This window comes from Homalodisca vitripennis, chromosome 4 (genome assembly GCF_021130785.1).
Source record: "Homalodisca vitripennis isolate AUS2020 chromosome 4, UT_GWSS_2.1, whole genome shotgun sequence".
Lineage (NCBI taxonomy): Eukaryota > Metazoa > Arthropoda > Insecta > Hemiptera > Cicadellidae > Homalodisca > Homalodisca vitripennis.
Window position 1 is genome coordinate 92,035,096 of NC_060210.1, and position 18,128 is coordinate 92,053,223.

Sequence of the window (18,128 nt, forward strand, 5' to 3'; positions counted from 1 at the left end):
AATCTTTATTATAATTGAAAACCACTTATATCATATATAGGTGCAGTCGAATGATAGATTGACACGCGTAACTGTACCTGAAATATCAACATTAAGGGGCATTAATCGTTTCAAAGGAATATGTGTTCAAAGTTGTACTTCGTATGACGATTTGTTAAAGGTTGACATATTTATATTTTAAACAATTTGAAACGTTTATTGTCTTCCTGTCTTAACAATTATTTGCTTATTTACAGGGACATGCGTGATTTAAAACAAATGCAATATTTAATTACTGTCAATCGTTGCCAAATACAGGATATTAACCTATTTAGGATAAGATTCCGAGATAAAATGTTAAGTAATGTCAAGGCAAAATAAAAATGAGACTAAAAATAGTCGTTAAAGTTCAATCTATAATGCATGCTCTTATTTTTTATATTATTAGCTTTTTTGTGTAAATCACATCTAATTAGATGTGTGAATCAAGTAAATATAAAACCTCTTAAACATATTCTCACTTATTGAATGCCTGTCAAAAATTAAGTAAATTTACAATACTTTGTATACGTTTTCTCTCAAATACACTAGGTTTAATGTGTTTTATCCTTCATATTTTTACAAATATCTTCATCACCTCTTCCGAGATGAAACAGTGAAGTACTGACAAATTAAAATTAAAAAAGTCACCAATGCTCAATCTATAATGCATATTTTAATGTTTTATATTACTAGTTTTATTTGGAAAACAATATCTAATCAAACCTGTGAATCAAGTGAGTACACAACCTATGCTAACCTTCAGGATATAATTGATCATAACAACATTCATTATTTAAAATTGCAAACATAAAGAAACTTTGATATTTTTACCTATATATTTTTAACGTATCCTTTATATTTTTGTACGAGTATTTACATCACCTCTTTCACATTCATAGAATGCCTGTGTCAAAATAATTAAATACGTTTTTTCAGAAAATCTCCAGTTTTTTACATTAAAAAATTTTGGAATTTTGCTTCGTTTTTGGTTTGAATATATATACAGTTTATATTAAAATGAATTTCGAGTTTGTCTTAAACGCGTAAAGTGTCTTTCTAATTACGTAACTGTATTTAGTAAATCTTTGTTTCTTTACCTGTTAAAACATATTTTTATAAATTTAATTATAAAATGAAATTTCAAATTAATTTAAATGGTTTAGTATGAAAAACATTATTACAAACAATTTGCAGTATTGGTTTTTATGCCGATTCTTACGTTATGGTTGATACGGAAACAAAATCTTAACACATGTACGCTATATATAATAATGTGTAATATGCCCCACCAATTGTCGTGCAACAAACAAAACTGAGGTTCCATACAAAACTTTAATTATATATTATGACGTCACGTGTTAAAATCTCATATTATTGTTTAACATTTAATTTGTTAGATCTTTTATGTTGCCAATATAACCCATAATTTCCGTGTAAAAATTATTATTACGCTGAGTGAAATTCCATAGAGTGACATCATCATCATCATCAAACTCGATCATCAAACTCGGTGTTACCTATGTAGAAATGAAGCTACAAGCAAATTTTTGATTAGAGATTTTTGAACAGACAGCCAGTAATTACAAACAATTCCTCGAGGATAAGCTTCGCTAACGCTTTCTTCAGTGAACCAGAACTAAGTAAATACTACTTGTATCAAATTAACCAAATAGAAACAAATCTAGTTCTAGTTTTCTATTAATTCTCTTAGAATCCTCTATTATATCAAGACCCTTCAGTAGGAAGTAAGTCAATTTGTGCCTTTAGAGAGAAGACATGTAAAATTTAGTAAAAATTAGTAAATTTACTAATTTACTTAAAAAGTAATTTTGACTAGTCAGTTAGAATATTACATTATTATTGGAAATTAAAAAGTAACGACGGCAGCATATGGAGTTTTACTATATAAAGTACGAGTAGTTAGTGTGAGCCATACCCGGGGTAAACACATTTACGTGCCGCCACGCCACGCTGACTCCATTTGGAACACCGCAGCTTACACGTTTGTGTTGGTTAATCCTTTAAATTGGCAGTTGCGCTTCACTCTTCCCACAGAGATTATTTCTATTTGAATAGTTGAGATTTCTTTAGTTAAGAAACATTGTTTATGATTTGTATAAATAAATAAATATAAGTTGTGTACATTTATTTATATCAGTGTGCAATGTAAAATAGTTTTTGACGTTAATGTCCAATTACACCCTACCTCTTATACCCTATCAGTAAGAGGTAGGGTATAGTAAAAGATAAGTAGTTCTGAATAAGAGATATTGAATTTGATTTCTGGCTGAAATTTTCAATTTGTTTAACTCTTATTTTTACAGGTAAACTTGTAAATGTCACGAAGAAACAGCACGGTTTGCTATATTAAGAGCAAAAATATCATCTTAGGTTAGATTCGATACATACTGGAAGTACACGATCGGATCCAGGGGTTTCAAGAAATTTAAAAATGTAAATCATTGCTATGGTCAGTACGGGTTATAATTACATTATGAAATCGCAAAACAAATAAATTCTAAACTAGGCGAGTTCAATCATATGGCATTTTAACGTGTTACATAAAAATATAAACTTGAAATTTGGTTTATAACCTGTTTCGCGAAATGTAGTGGGGCGTATTTTACTTATTATATATAGCGTACATATATTAAGATTTTGTTTCCATATGAACCGTCAAGTAAGAACCAGCATGGGCAGCAATACTTCCTATTCGTTGGTATACTAATGTTGAAATCTTTATAAAAATGATGCTAAATAGTTAAGAAACAAAAAAGGTTAATAAATTCAGCTACGTAAATGCAAGAAACTTCCAAACGTTTAGGAGAAAACGTGAAAACTCATATCACTATTTATGGAATATATGCTAATCCTAAACCAGACAAATAAGAAAGTATGAATTTTTATTCTGCAAGATATCATGAATAGACATACTATAGTATTGTTGTAAGTTAAAGTTGTAATTTAAAGAAATCTAGAATTTCAGAAAAAGTTATAAAAATTATTACACGTTTACTTAAACTGAGACAGGTATTCCATTAATGTTAACATGTGTACGAAGAAGTGATGCAAATACTCGCACTAAACCCAAGGGTATGAATGATATACAATTCACAAAAGAGTTTTCTTTCATATAATTTCATCTGGTAATGCTTAAAAATCTTATGTTGACAGTAAAAAAGTTTAAACATCTCATAAGATGTAGATGTAGAGGAAATGAATACGTATTTTGCAACGATGGAAGGAGTCTGTGAGACAAGCCATAATGACATTAATCACTATGATGCACTATAATAATCGTCTGAAAGAGTTTTAAAGCACCTTGAACTTTAGACATGTGAGAGAGACTGAGGTTAAATCTGTGATGAATTCAATAAAGTATAGCGCAATAAGAAATTATAACTTCTCTATTCAGATGATAAAGGCTATCAGTCCATATGCCATAGAAGCACTAACTCATCTGGTGAATCAGTTACTATCTAATAGTATATTTCTTAAAATCTGGAGAAAAGAGTTACATTAATTGCTCCCGAAGATAACTGCCCTTGAAGGAGTCCAAGAGTTAAGACCCATCTCGTTGATATCAAGTGCTCATGCACTAGTGAGTCCTACGAAATTGTGTGTGAAACCGCGGATATTCCATAGTAAAATGTAAAAGATTATCATTTCTAAAAGTAAGTTCCCGAAAAACCATGTCTTTATTTAAGTCTAGTATAAATCTGAACTAAATAATACATTGAATGTTAACACATGATTTATATATAAAGTTTCAGCTGCGGTCCCTGTTTGAAACCAAAACAGATAGCTCAGAGCTTCAAAGATAAAAACGTCTACCGTGATAAAACTACAAACTACGCTTTATCTAATCATATAACGGTTATCGCAAGATCAGCAAAGCAGCAATCTTCAGTTGTTCCACCAACTGATTCCGTCTCAGAAAGAAATTCACTCTCTCGGCTATTTATTTGGACGTAGTTCAGAAACCTATTTATACTTTAAAATTACTAGGTCCAGCATTACTTTTTATTTCAATATAAGATCATTATTTCACATTTATCCAAAAGGAATGTGAAATGATCAATCACATGTATAACTTAAGACAACATACAAATTTTGAAATCGCATAGTTGAAAATAGGTCTAATTTAGTTTCTACATCAAACAAACTTATTTAAAAAACATATTGATTTTAGATTTTATTTATTTAAAACCCAAAACTTATATAATATATCGTTTTACGGCCAGATTTATTTTGCTTTAGCTACATTAAAATCAAAAAGAACTATCAACAAACATGGCAAAAGTTTGTAAATTCAAGTGAACATTTGAAAAAAAATATAAAGGTCGTGTAGCTAAGTAAAAATTTTTCTCGTATTTTGTAATCACATGAGTACAATTAGGTCCAATTTAGTTTTTGCATTGAACATATTTTTATTTAATAGTTTTGTATATTTTAAATTTATTTACAACTCCAATTCAGTTTTTATGGCAGATTTAACCTGCCTAGGCTACATTAAAACCTAAATGAACGAACGTTTAGGCCATTTAATTGGGCCTGTGGAAAAGTACTTGCCTGTGTGAGTGCGCTTGGTGTTTCCACACATCATCTCGAGAACGGTTTGACGCGCATCAATGAGACATATAGCAGGGAAGTTGATTTATTCAATCGAAAGACCAAGCCAGAAGTTGGGATTTCCTAGATTGAAAGTAGATAAAAAACCGTAATTAAAACCGTTTGACCTGCTTGTGTGTGTGTTTTATATCGGGACATAGAGGGAAACTCAAACTTAACTATTGCAACTTAACAAGAAATTCTGTTAGATTCCGAAAAAGACAACAGGTGCGTATAGCTAAGCTATGCAATGTTTGTAATTAAAAGAGTGAGATTAATCATAATGTTTTTAGGTTTTGTTCGTTTTTACGATGCACGAACACCGTTAATAAATCTTATGAATATTAATTACTCTAAGGAATAGATACTTTTCTGGCCATCTAAAAATGAACATTATGTTTGAAAACTTATTTGGTATATCAGGTATGATATATTATCTGTAATAAATATTCTTCTTCTGTTATCTGCTCAAATTTGAGCTCAGTTCTATTTTTGGTATTATATTCATTATTTTATAAGGCAATAGTAGTATTGCTTGTTTAATACTTATGCCAAGCACAGTGCTTCTTTAATGAATCACTATGCTTCATTAAACTTTATTTGCTTGTAATAACGTAGAAATACACTTAGGGAACATTGCCAAACAATTACTATGCAGGAGTGGTTTCGTTCTATATTGTCGCTAATAATGAGCACAACTCTAATAATTATTTGCATATAGAGTAACATTGTGTTAGAACACACGAACAACATCCAGGCGGATATGGGGTTTGCTTGAATATAAATGTATTCATTTCTATTTGCTCAGTTACTACTAATTGCTTTCCAATATCAGAACTAAATTTAATAGTTGGTAATTATTGAGTTTTCATAACTAATACTGTGTGATATTAGTAGAATATCACACAGTATTCACAACTAATGTTTGTATTCATAACTTTATTTCCTTTATTAGAAATTCCTTCTTTTATCATAATATGTGATAATTGCTGGTACTCGATATTTCAGATACCTTGAATTTTTGTTCACTCCACTAGTTTTGTTCATGTATAATTTTCTTAAACGTTGGTCTATAACTCCATTTGAACAATTAGGTTTCATTTTTGTTCAAAAAACCGTTTGATAATAATGACCGTATATTTGATACAGTTGTGCACTGTAACAAATTTGGAATAAAAACCAAAACATTTCTTCAAATAGCAGCAAAAAGATGAAATGATTATAAACCTCGAAATAAGTTGGTTAAATTAAAGTAAACTTGTTCATATTTATTTACTAGGGCATATAATCTTTTTAGACTTTTTGGACCATAAAACATTTTTTCGTGAATTCTTGCAAAATGGTTGCCCTATTTAATGAAATTCTTTATGGAAATTTTACTAGTGGAACTGAAAATGGACACGGTTGTCAACGCAAGTCTTTAAAACGACTAAAACGCTTAACTGATTTAGTCACTTACAATTTTTTTACCAACAGAAAAATTATTATGATCATCTTACTCATTTCAAAAAATATTGTTTTAATTAATATTTTTACACACAGAAACTTTGTGTAATTAATTATGAGATTCAAGACAAATAATAAGAATCAATTGAAGAAAACGATTTATAGAAGTATTATTATAGATAATAGATTATATTTTGTGTTTTTATAATATTTTAATTTCAAAAACTATATATTGTTTAAGGACATTTAGACTAAGCGAGGGCGCGTAAAAGAGGAAAGCCATGTGTCAACGTCTTCTAGATATCTTCTACTCTGTTGCTCTCACTGGGCAGGGTCCAACTTGACTTATTACTTATCTCCTTCTTACACATGATCTTTAATATTCAAACTTTATGAATAATAAAGAATATGTATTTTTTCCGGATTGAGAGATTAACATACATCTTTGTATTATAAACCTAAATTAAAAATAGTTATCCGGTAGTATATGATCAAAGGTATAAACCATGAGGCAAAGCGGATTTTAAGACTCGTGGTTTTGATTTTTACTACCTTGTTATAATAAATCAACATTGTTATGTAGATATGGTTAGGCCATTTTGCATCGAAATATTTAGACTCACAATTTAAGTAATAAGTTCAGTTAGAGAAGTATTAAATAATTATGTTAGGAAGCTATGACACAATTCAAAATGAAAACTAAACCTCATTCTGGGATACATATAATGAAAATCAAAGGTATATATTTTTCATTTCGTTCATATTTAATAAAAAAGGTTTATGTGATAACATTTGTCTGTAAAACTATTGGATAACCACACCATAATTATTGTTGTAACATGATGATTAATTTTCCAGTTTAATACCTGCCTAACTATTTAATGAAATGTACCGATTTCATATATTTCGTGGGAAATTAGTCCTGGAAAACGTAAAGAAAGAAAATATAGCCTGAAATAACGTTACTCTGACAACTTACAAAAAGCAGCAAAGTACTAGTACCTCGTGCCATATAAAGTTCAAGTCAAATTTTGTGTTCTATGTCCTATTAATTCTTTGGAAAAGCTCCAGTAAGACATATTGTATCTGTAATGCAGAAAAATAAATGATTTAAGTCTTACTGGAACAACATTGCAAAATGTCTTCCAAAGGCTAGACCTAGAATCTACCAATTACTGCATATGGCCTAGTGAATTGTGTGTTAGTCCTAGTAGTAACCTAAGTGAAGCGTCTACGTTTTTATTGTATTTGTTCTAATTACTCAATTTAATACTACATATATTATCAATAATCAAATAGTAGTAAGGATACATAAAAAATCATGGAAGCTTCCAAAAGAGACACACTCAATAATCAGGGGAATAGAATAGAAATCTTGCACATGGAATTTTGCACAAAGATTTTTTTCAAAAGTGGAAAAAAACACATTTTTTGTGCAGTTTACTAAATTTTTTTATAGCAGAAATATAACATAAACTTCCTCTCTAACAGACAACAAAGCATTTACAGTATTACCCCACGTTTATATCTAAAGTAAAAGTAAAAAAGTAAAGTAAAGAATGTCTTATTTTACCAGGCGAAGTTAGGGCTAAGAAGCCCTCTCTAACACTTGACCTGGGGACCAACGGCTTAAAGGTGACTTCCGAACCACCACCAATGGCCGGGCAGGCGGGCCGCTTGCAAGGACAGGATCGCTCAGCGGTCAACTATCCAAGCAGCGGCCACGCTCGACGTTGCTTGATCTGGTTATCTTGCGATAACCGCCGTACCCGCTACACTGCGCCATTGGCAAAGGATGAACTGAAAATCTCTCCAAGCACATATAACTGAATTTTAAAATAAAATATGTGAAGGTAGTAAGCTTTTTTCAACATTTAATTATTTTTACCTACGGAAACACCATTCAATGAAACATTTTTAGCAAAGATAATCAATACATTAATAATTATGCCAAAAAAGATAATGAATTTGAGTATTTACATCACAACGAAAAAAAATAAACTATGTATGTCTTACTGGAACAATATTGCAAAATGTCTTCCAAAGACTAGACCTAGAATCTATCAATTACTGCATATGGCCTAGTGAATTGTAGTGATAAAAATAAATAATATGTAATAAATAAAAAATAAATTGTAAGGCAAAAGATTAACATCATTCAGTGATGCAAAAATTAGTAATTTATTTACAAATCTGAAAACCGATCTTTTCAGAGTAGATAACCTAAACCATTACTACAATTAATCTATGTTAACATAGACAAATCATAACAAAGCGTTGTGACGCTCCTCATCTTGGAATCACAAAAATCATGTGTTTCAACCCTGATCATCACTAAGATTTTATTTAATAAAAAAGTACGAAATTTTATAAATTGAAGTAAACATTTTAAATAAAAATAGGTCTCCGTCCAATAACCAGTAAACGGAGATCGTCACGGCAAAGTCATAATGGTAAGTAGTCATACTGTAACTTTAATCATTCTATAATCTCTTTTATTCTTAGGGTTTAATTTTCATTTAATTTTTGTCTTGTAGTACAATGTATACGTTGGTCTTTTGCACCGAGTGTGTAACTAATTAAAGAAAACTGCAAAGTAAAATGTATCGCCACTACCAATTTCCTTGTGACTTCAGAGGATTGAAGCTTGAGACTTGATATCAAATTGATAGATGAGGAACAGTCTAAGTAGCGAACAACGGCCTGGTCCATAGTGTTTATTTAAAAGCGATAGATTACCATGCAAGTCCCAGGATAACTTATTTTTTGAACGCCTTAGTAACTATTATTTTTGAGTGATATACAATTTGTAACCTTTTTCTAACCTCTCTAGGAAAATATTTCAACGATATAATAACAATTGTCACGTTTCGAAACTAAACAGATTGTTCAGTTAAGAGTACTACTAACGAAAACAATCGAAAAGGTACTAAAATTAGCTTACTTGAACTTTTTCTGTCCACGTGACGTACCTTGTCTAGTTTTCTAAATAAGTAGAGTGCCGAAACGTGCGATACATACTAAAGACTAATGAAACCACTGCTACACACATCTCGGTGCATACACCATAGTATAGATGTTAATATAAAGTAATACAATATTTTTTTATTGCTAATAATTTACAAATGTTCTCATAGTGTGCATAATTTTATGAACATAGAAATAAACTTTGTTTCCTGCTTAAAAGTTGTACATAAAATCTTTAATATCCATTAATAATATTCAGAAGGACAAAATAAATAAACATTGATAAGGTATTTTCACAAAACGGTGTTTCTACTATTGTTCATCCATGGATATAACAACCCTCCATGAAGTCTTCATGGACATCTGTGCTTGGAGAGATTTTCGGTTAATCAAGCTCCCGATACGAGCCTGACACTGACACGTGTCTTTTATTTGATACTAAGTGGTCGCATTCTTGCTTATTACAACCTATCTAACAGACTATGAACAGTTCTTTTCTTCTGAAACAGTTAAACTGACTGAAAAGGTATTCGTTAATTTCTGACGGATAATGTTACCAGAAGAGATGGGGACACAGATCACTGTGGCTAGGATGACTATGGAACCTGTAAGACTACCACTAGCAAGTAGTTCGTTACTGAGGATAACTCCGTGTCTAAAGGGGCCAGGAGAGAATGAAGGCCATAAACTAAGGCAGGTGATAGAAATGTTACTCGGTGACGAATATATAAAAGATGGAAAGATTGCATCTGCCCTGTACAGAAATAGTAAAGGATAAAGTATTATTACAAACAAAATTCGAGAACTCGTTCTTTAAAAAAATTAAATTACAAAATATTTAATTAATTAAAAATACTATTATACTTTTTTATCTTTATGTTGTTTTTAAATGTAGAGCCTTCCCTCTAGTTTTATTTATAGATCTGTATACAGTGACCAAAAAACACAAGTAATAAGTATAAGTAGTAGTTAATAAGTATTCCAAAAACAACATGTACAAACAATAATAATCAAATTATGACGCCCTCCTAGAAAATATTTATTTCATTTTACTTGTAGTCTCAACAAGTCTTCAGTATAATTGCAATGATTGAAATCGATATGAGACATTTGATATAAGTAACAATGAAAGATGGCTTCATTAACAAGTGATCCGACAAGCGTGCATGACAACAATCCGCTTACTGTCTGTCCAGACTTCGTTTGTCACTGTTTCATTAAATATAAATAAAGTCTAATATTAGTATGGCTTATTAAAAAACCACTGATGCTTACGATTATGTCAGCTGTAATATTTAAAATAAATAAACCTTATCGTGATACACATTTTTATTTTTTATTAAAGTTTTTTTATTGATAATGGAGGTTTTGAACGGGTAATAGGATTTGGGACATTTACCATCGTGGTATGTTTGAAAAAATTATAACATTGCTTTTAGAGAACTAAAGTCTATCCCCTTCTTCAGGTTTAAAAATGACCATGGACATGAATAAACTAAAAATGTGACAATTGACTACCTCTCAATGTTAAAATAATAAAGTAATAACTGACGAACTACATGAAGTACCAACTGGAGAGAATGAGCACAAGCGATGTCTCTGGTCAGGAGCCAATAGCACAAGCATGTCAAACCTGAACTAACGCAGGTGTAGCAAGTTTTTTACACCTAAACCTCCTAAATCCTATTATCTATTGGTCTTTCGTTTTGTCTCAGACCAATTGAACAATTTAGTGATTATGTAAAAAATATTTAGTCTTTGCGTCTTGTACATGCAGTTAATAGTTCTGAGTGACTCTTTCCATTCCCACTTAATTTAACAGCATTCTCTTCACTTATAAAATTATACATGGCTAACTGCGCAATTAATAACATTCCTAAATAAAACTCCATTACACAGCTAACACAATAACTCGTATTCACTAAAATAGCCAATAGCAATGTTCGTTGTATAATTTAAAGTATGTTACTTTCCATTTACTTCAAACAAAATATCTCCTTTTCCCTATATAATAATGTATTTAAAATTTAAATGATCCTCGAGGAGATAAAAAAGTTATAGTCTATCAGATCGTCTTAACTAGGAAATTTGAGTGATGGATTTTAATCTCCTACACTGGCTGGGATGGTACTCGAAGGAGTTATAGCGTAGTCAGTTGATTGAGAGCCTTTCCCTCTCTTCAAGTACCATCCCATACAGTGCAGAAGCTAAAGTATACTATTTAAATATTGCTTTTGAAAATTATAAATTATTATCATCTTTACAGTGATTTTGTACTTAACACTTACCTTCTTATATCAATTAACATCTAAAGAAATACCTGAGACGATAAATTAACACAAATCTTATTTTTTAAATGTTTTTTAATTCTATTTGAGGCAAATGCCCATAAAACGTTTCTATTCACTAAAGCTACTACACAAATTACAACTCCGTTTGTGTCTTTGCTCTTGTCATCAGTCCCCAGCCGGCCATTTCTCTCCTCTAATTCTGAAAGCCGCTACCTCCGTAAACTTTCTCAATTACCGAGAATAACGAATTAACCTAATTTCACAGTGGGAAGTGCTATCCAGTATTATATTATCGTTCAGATATCACTACCTGTTTTGTAGTATATTGTAAACCATACTTCCTGCTTTATGCATATTGCATTTAAAAGTGATACTTTTAATAATATGGAAACGCTGAGTATAGTATATTAGTATAGATTTTAAACAGTTATTCAATTATATTCTACCAGCTTCTTCTTATTGGAATAAAATGCTTAATTTAGGAAAAATAAATAGCACACTTCTTTATTAAAGGGTTTGTTCCTAAATTAAGCAGTTATTCAAATACTATAATTTCGAGTAACTGATGTTATAGTTGGTTGGTGACGATTATACCCCATATTATTATTGGACAATCTTGTAGAAAAATGACTTTTCAAAATGTATGGGATTTTATACTTAATATATTATAAATGTTTTTAAATAATTATATATATATAATGCTATTAATAGAATAATTAAAATTCCTCTGATATACACATATTACAATAAATTAATTGTATAGGATGCAAGAACTGTTTGTAATTTTAGAGACATGTACATATTCTTGGTTACATGATGGGTCAGTAAAGTAGTTAAACAGGTAGAAATTAGGGCAACTCTGGAGTCTAACTAACTGATAATGTTGCTTGAACGATGATTGTGGGTACAGGCGGGAGTTGTGCCTGCGAAGATTGACATGCACGAGAACCTTCGCCGGTCTCTGTTTGTGACAGGATATGTATATCACGATAGCCACTGGAATTAGACGTAAGCGAAGTTGATACCATTGAATAAGTTCTCTTGGGTATAAAGCCTAACATACATCTATCACAGTTATCAAACATATTCTGTTAATCATAGCCATGATGTAATGTCGGTATACATCATGTAACGCTTATTATTAATACACAGCGCGAATTCACACTTTACATACAGCCCACCTGTTGATGTCTGTGTCACATCGTACTTCACTTACACATGAATTCACATCTGACGGAAAGTGCCTGTAACATACGGCACTTGTACACTTACCATGTGTCGCTTATAAGAGGAGGTGTGAGGTGAACTTGAGATTTTACACTGGCCAAGAAAGTTGAAGTAATTTACTGAATAACCGACAAGGGCCTCATCCTCTCAACCAGTAAATGCCGAGTAAATGCCAAGATGGTAGGTTATCGACAATCACTCCACCATTGCTGCTAGAATTTTCATTCACCTTATCCTACATTCATAAAAAGGTAAGGTACGAATATCTTGTTTCACCTGGTGGAGTTAGGGCTAAGAAGTACTGCCTTAACCTGGGGACCAAGAAGCGAACGGCTTGCAAACACAGGAGCGCTCAACGGCCACCCATTATATTGCGAGAACCACCGTACCCGTAACAACTTCACCATTGGCATCACTACTGAACCGTAGTGATGAAATTAAGGTTTTAAAAACATAGCTATGACTAACTTATACAACTAATATATACTAACTAATACAACTTATGTCTATGCAAGAAATTCCATCTGCCTGACAGCCGTTAAGCAGGATCGCGATGGGCAGAAACAAAGCATCATGTTCAATGTCCAAGGTTTATTGTGGAGTATAGTGTTTGATATATATATATATATATATATATATATATATATATATATATATTTATATATTTTTAGGCTATGTTTTACCATGAGGTCAAATATCATTTTGAGGAGCAACTGTAATTACAAACTTATTATCAGCACTTCCTGATATATATATATTATATATATATATATATATATATATATATATATATATATACACTGTATATATTAGATAAGGGCTATGGATTGCCTTGTGAATAGTAGCAAAACAGCACAACAAGAGCTTCATGTAACAGAAAAAATATATACAAATTCCAGAACTTATATTGCTGGAAACTGAACATTAATATCATGGTCTTAATGTCACAAATTGTTAAAGATTTAAATCATTGCATATTATATTTGGACGAAAGCAACTAAAATTATTCAAGTTTTAATCTCTGTGGGAAGAGTAAAGCGCCAATACCAGTTTAAAGGATTAACCAGCTCTAAAGTGTAAGCTGCCGTGTTCCAAATGGAGTCAGCGTGGCGCGGCGGCACGAAAATGTGTTTACCCCGGGTATGGTTCACATTAAGTATTTGTACTTTATACAATACAACTCCATAAGGTACTGTGGTTATTTTTTCATTTATAATAACAATTAGTGTGGTTAACACTAACTACTCGTGCACTATATTGTAAAACTCCATACGCTGCCGTCGTTACTTTGAAATTTACAATACCATTTAATGTGGAATAATATTTTAAATCAGTTATAATAAATTATAGTAACTGGAAAATTTTTATTAGGTGTTTAAGTTTAGTTTATTGCGGTACGTGGAAATCTTTTTAGTAGCATTAGTAAGGTTATAACTTGAGGAACTGGAAAACTTGCATTTGTGTTTGTCTGTCCACATATTATCTTAAAAACGTACCAACCTATAGACCTGAGATTTTGCGTAAGGCTTCATTTCTATACAAAAAACACTGAGTTCAATAAAGCTGCATGTCACTCCTGATATTTGGCTAAGGATTAGTGACATTTTCACATTCATCTTGTAGTTAATGATAAAAGAGAACTGTAGAAGAAATAAACAACGTGAGTACAATCATATGGGATTTTAAAATCTAAAATAGCAATATACGGAATTATAGATTTAAAATTTTGCAAAACTCTTTGTGTATGGCGATCTCATAACTTGTAAATAGTAAACTGATTCATTATATCAAACACATTAGCAAAACACAAATTTATTATGATCTTAATTTTGAGCTCTTCTCATGCTCCAGTTTACGCGAATGTGTGTGTGTTTTTAACTTATCTGAACGATATTATGTAAGTAACCCTACACTGTGTAAAGGCAAAGTAAATCAAGCTAATTTAAACATAGTTGAAGATGGAGGTGTTCTAAAAAAGTGCTGATGTTTGAAGAAGGTGATAAATGTTGGGAAGGGGGTTGAAAGCTAAGAGGATTCTTTCTTAAAGTATTCACGAATTTCTAAAGAAATATAGATCCTAGCAAACAAAGGTATACTCTAAAATAATTTACATAAAACTGACTGGTACTAAAGAAATACAATAAATACTTATAATATCGAGAGAAAGAACCACGCGAATTTTGTAAAACATCGCTTAGAATTATATAATTAGTTTCAACGATAAAGGCGCTTTGACCAGACCTTCTTACTGCAAGTAACTGCGATCAGGTTATATAACGGTAGAATGTGTGTGGATAACTGCATGATTGTATGTCATGCGGCTAGACGGAAGAAGACAATAGTTCAGAACTTGTGAGTCAGTGTATCTTAAATGTGCGCCTTAAATATAACGCTTATCAAATCAAGACTAATCCTGGTAACAAAATTACTTTTCAGAACTTTTAAAGAGAGAATAAGTAACAGAATGTATAATAGTTTTAACCCAATAAAATTCTACATTTTATAAAAAGTGTGTGGCAGTGATTTAATAGACATATTAATAGATTAATACAAAAATACGGTGACAGAAAAGAAAAAGATGTAATGATTTATCGTTTAAATGTATGCAATATAAAACGTCATCTCGCCAAGTTTGGAACTATTATAACCTACTTTACGGGGAGAGATTATATATTAAGGCTATTACCTTGACAATTTGTTTTGTTTAGAAAAATGCAAACTGTGTAATCTGAATATTTTAATAGATGTGTATTTTGTTCTTTTCATTTCATATTGAAACTGGAATATAATTTTGGGCACGACAAGGAAGTTGATTTTTCTTTCTGATCCAATTCCCAAGCACCTTATTGTCTGCTTGTGAGAATATCTAGAGTTTTCGATGGCAGCTGTATGAAATTAATTATCATAAGCGCTGCGAAAGATTTGGAGGCTTGGTATTCTTTCATGGGACTATTTTTATGTTAAGGGAGCATTGATATTAGTACAAGTAATTTATATATTTTTGAATTTTCATACTAGCTTGATTCAAAACTGAACTGGGAAGATATTGAAATAAGTACAATATGTTTAGCAAAGGAGCTATTTAAGACGATCGTTGTGAATGAATTGGTTAATAGCATCTAATTCTCAGTTCTTTCACGCCGAAAAGGATATATGATTCTAAAGCACCGATTTAGTGGCCCAGCCTACCGTTCGTTACCTTAAAAGATGACGATCTGATGAAACCCACTTTTCATGAACGAGGTGAAAAGATTAATAAATCATATCGGAAATACCTTTAAATTGGGTAATATGGAATTCGTGTATAAAAAAATTCTAATTTTTTACAAGTCGAAGTTAGGTAAGATATCCTCGCTAACACTTAACCATGGGCACAACGGTTTTTGACGGAAACGTCCAAAATGGATTTTTGCCGTCATCATGGATTTTTTGGTGACGTGACAGTTGCCATTTACTATTGAGCTCTGGTCAGTTCTATTTTGTTGGCCGGTGAGAGCAGGCATATTGTGACTATATCCTGAAGTTCAGTTTTAATAATTAGTATTTATTTTCATTCAGTGAGTGTTTTAGAGATAGTGTGAATAAAAAGACACACAACATGGCTGTTGTGATTTCTGACTTACGCGTGTCACAACACTCTAGTATGATTTGTTTGTTTAAATCTAAACTGTAATTATGTGTTAGGTTATTTATTCACCTGAGGAAGAGACCAGATTGCAGATTTCGAAACATAGGGTTTCTGATTGTTTTGTGTCACTGAACGATAGCAAATGTTCAAAAATCCCCTTCCGAAGTTTCCTTCACAATCTTTACATCATCAAAATACCTGAAACAAAATACCTTATAGATTAATGTTGACCAATTGCTGCTTGCATGATTAGGATATCTCAGGGGTCACATATACAAGGAGCAGCCACGTTCTACGTAGCTTGATTCGGCTATCTTGCGATAACCGTTGTACTTACCAGTCAGCGCTATTGGCTGTATCTGTTTTATATATTGAAATTGATTTTTCGTCTCTTTACTTCACGTCCAATAGAGATGAATTATTTGTTGATTACATCTTTATTATCAAACTTCCAGGCCCTCAATGGTCTAGAGGAGTCAGTAAAATAATTTGTATAACCAATTATTAATATTATCAATTAAACAATATATATTTTCATACGAAATATTTTTAGTTTTATTTATTTAGACTAAAAATATATCTTAAATATCTGCGATCTCCTGAATAAAATAACAATTTTGTCCAGATTTTCATACGTTCAAAAATTAACCAACACTCGTGTTAAGTAAAAAGTCCTTTATCTACAAATAGATGGATACAGTGTCTCGCAATCATTGTTACGTTATGAACGGTTTAAGAAAAATTCATAAAACTCAGCGTAAACTTTAACCCAATTTACACAATTATTCAAAATATTATCTATCTTTAGGCATCTGTTCCTAAATGGCGGTAGATAAAAATATTCAAAGTTAAATATTTAAAGATCTGTAAAATTAACAAAAAATCTAAATACACCATGCTCGTATCTAGGGAATGTATAAGAAAACACATTGATTTGTCAGGTTTTATCAAAGAGTTAATGATAACTGAAAACAGTTATTTAAACAAGTGTCATTCTGATTGTTAAGAAAAACAATCTAGCTAGTTCAATAGTTATATAGTACATTGATGTTCAATGTAAATAAGGCGAGGGAATAGAAGCAATCTCTCAGAACGCTTGGACACATTACTGGTGGTGGAATATTCATGACCAGTATCGTCAGCTACATAGCTTCCCCAGGCCTGGCAGGCTTCCTGTACAAGAATTGAGTCTTTATACATATAAATGTAGGGGACTGTTCGGTAGTGACATTATACATTCGTGTTTTTAGTAAATGCAAAATAAGTAAAAAGCCACTAATATTCGACTTGAAATACACATTTAAAAGATATTTTTCAATAATATAGTTGGTTTTTTAAGAATTAACATGAGGAATTGTGTGTTAGTTTCACTTATTCAACTTATTTATGAAAGGAGTTTAAAAGAACATAGTAATATCACATTAAAATAACCTGCGATAGGATAATTGATTTCTGAATCTAAAAAAAATTATTTGAGAAATGAATCAATAAGTTTACTGTATAAGGTTGGCATTTAAGTTGTAATTAGATATCAGTTTAGGATAGCCGCTGTTTCTGAACTTGCTTTAGATTTATATCATTTTCGGGATCTACGATGTTTTTCAATACTTTCCCAATTGCAAATGAGGGGAAATGAAAATACATATAAGTATTTAAGATTCTCATAATATAATAATAACCAGTGTTTTCTAGTTGATATTTTGTTAAATACTAAATGTATAATTCTTGTAATGGTGTAAAATTCAATTAGCATCACAAATATTTTGGCGCAGAAACTAAAGTACTAGGCATCATGTCATGGGGTTTAATTACAAATATCCAATACCATCAGTGCGGTCTGTGACTGTATCTTCGGCTACGAACAAAAAACATCTCTCGAGATAAAGATAACAAACATTATTAAAATTGCAATGGATCTAGTCAAAAATAGCTCCAGC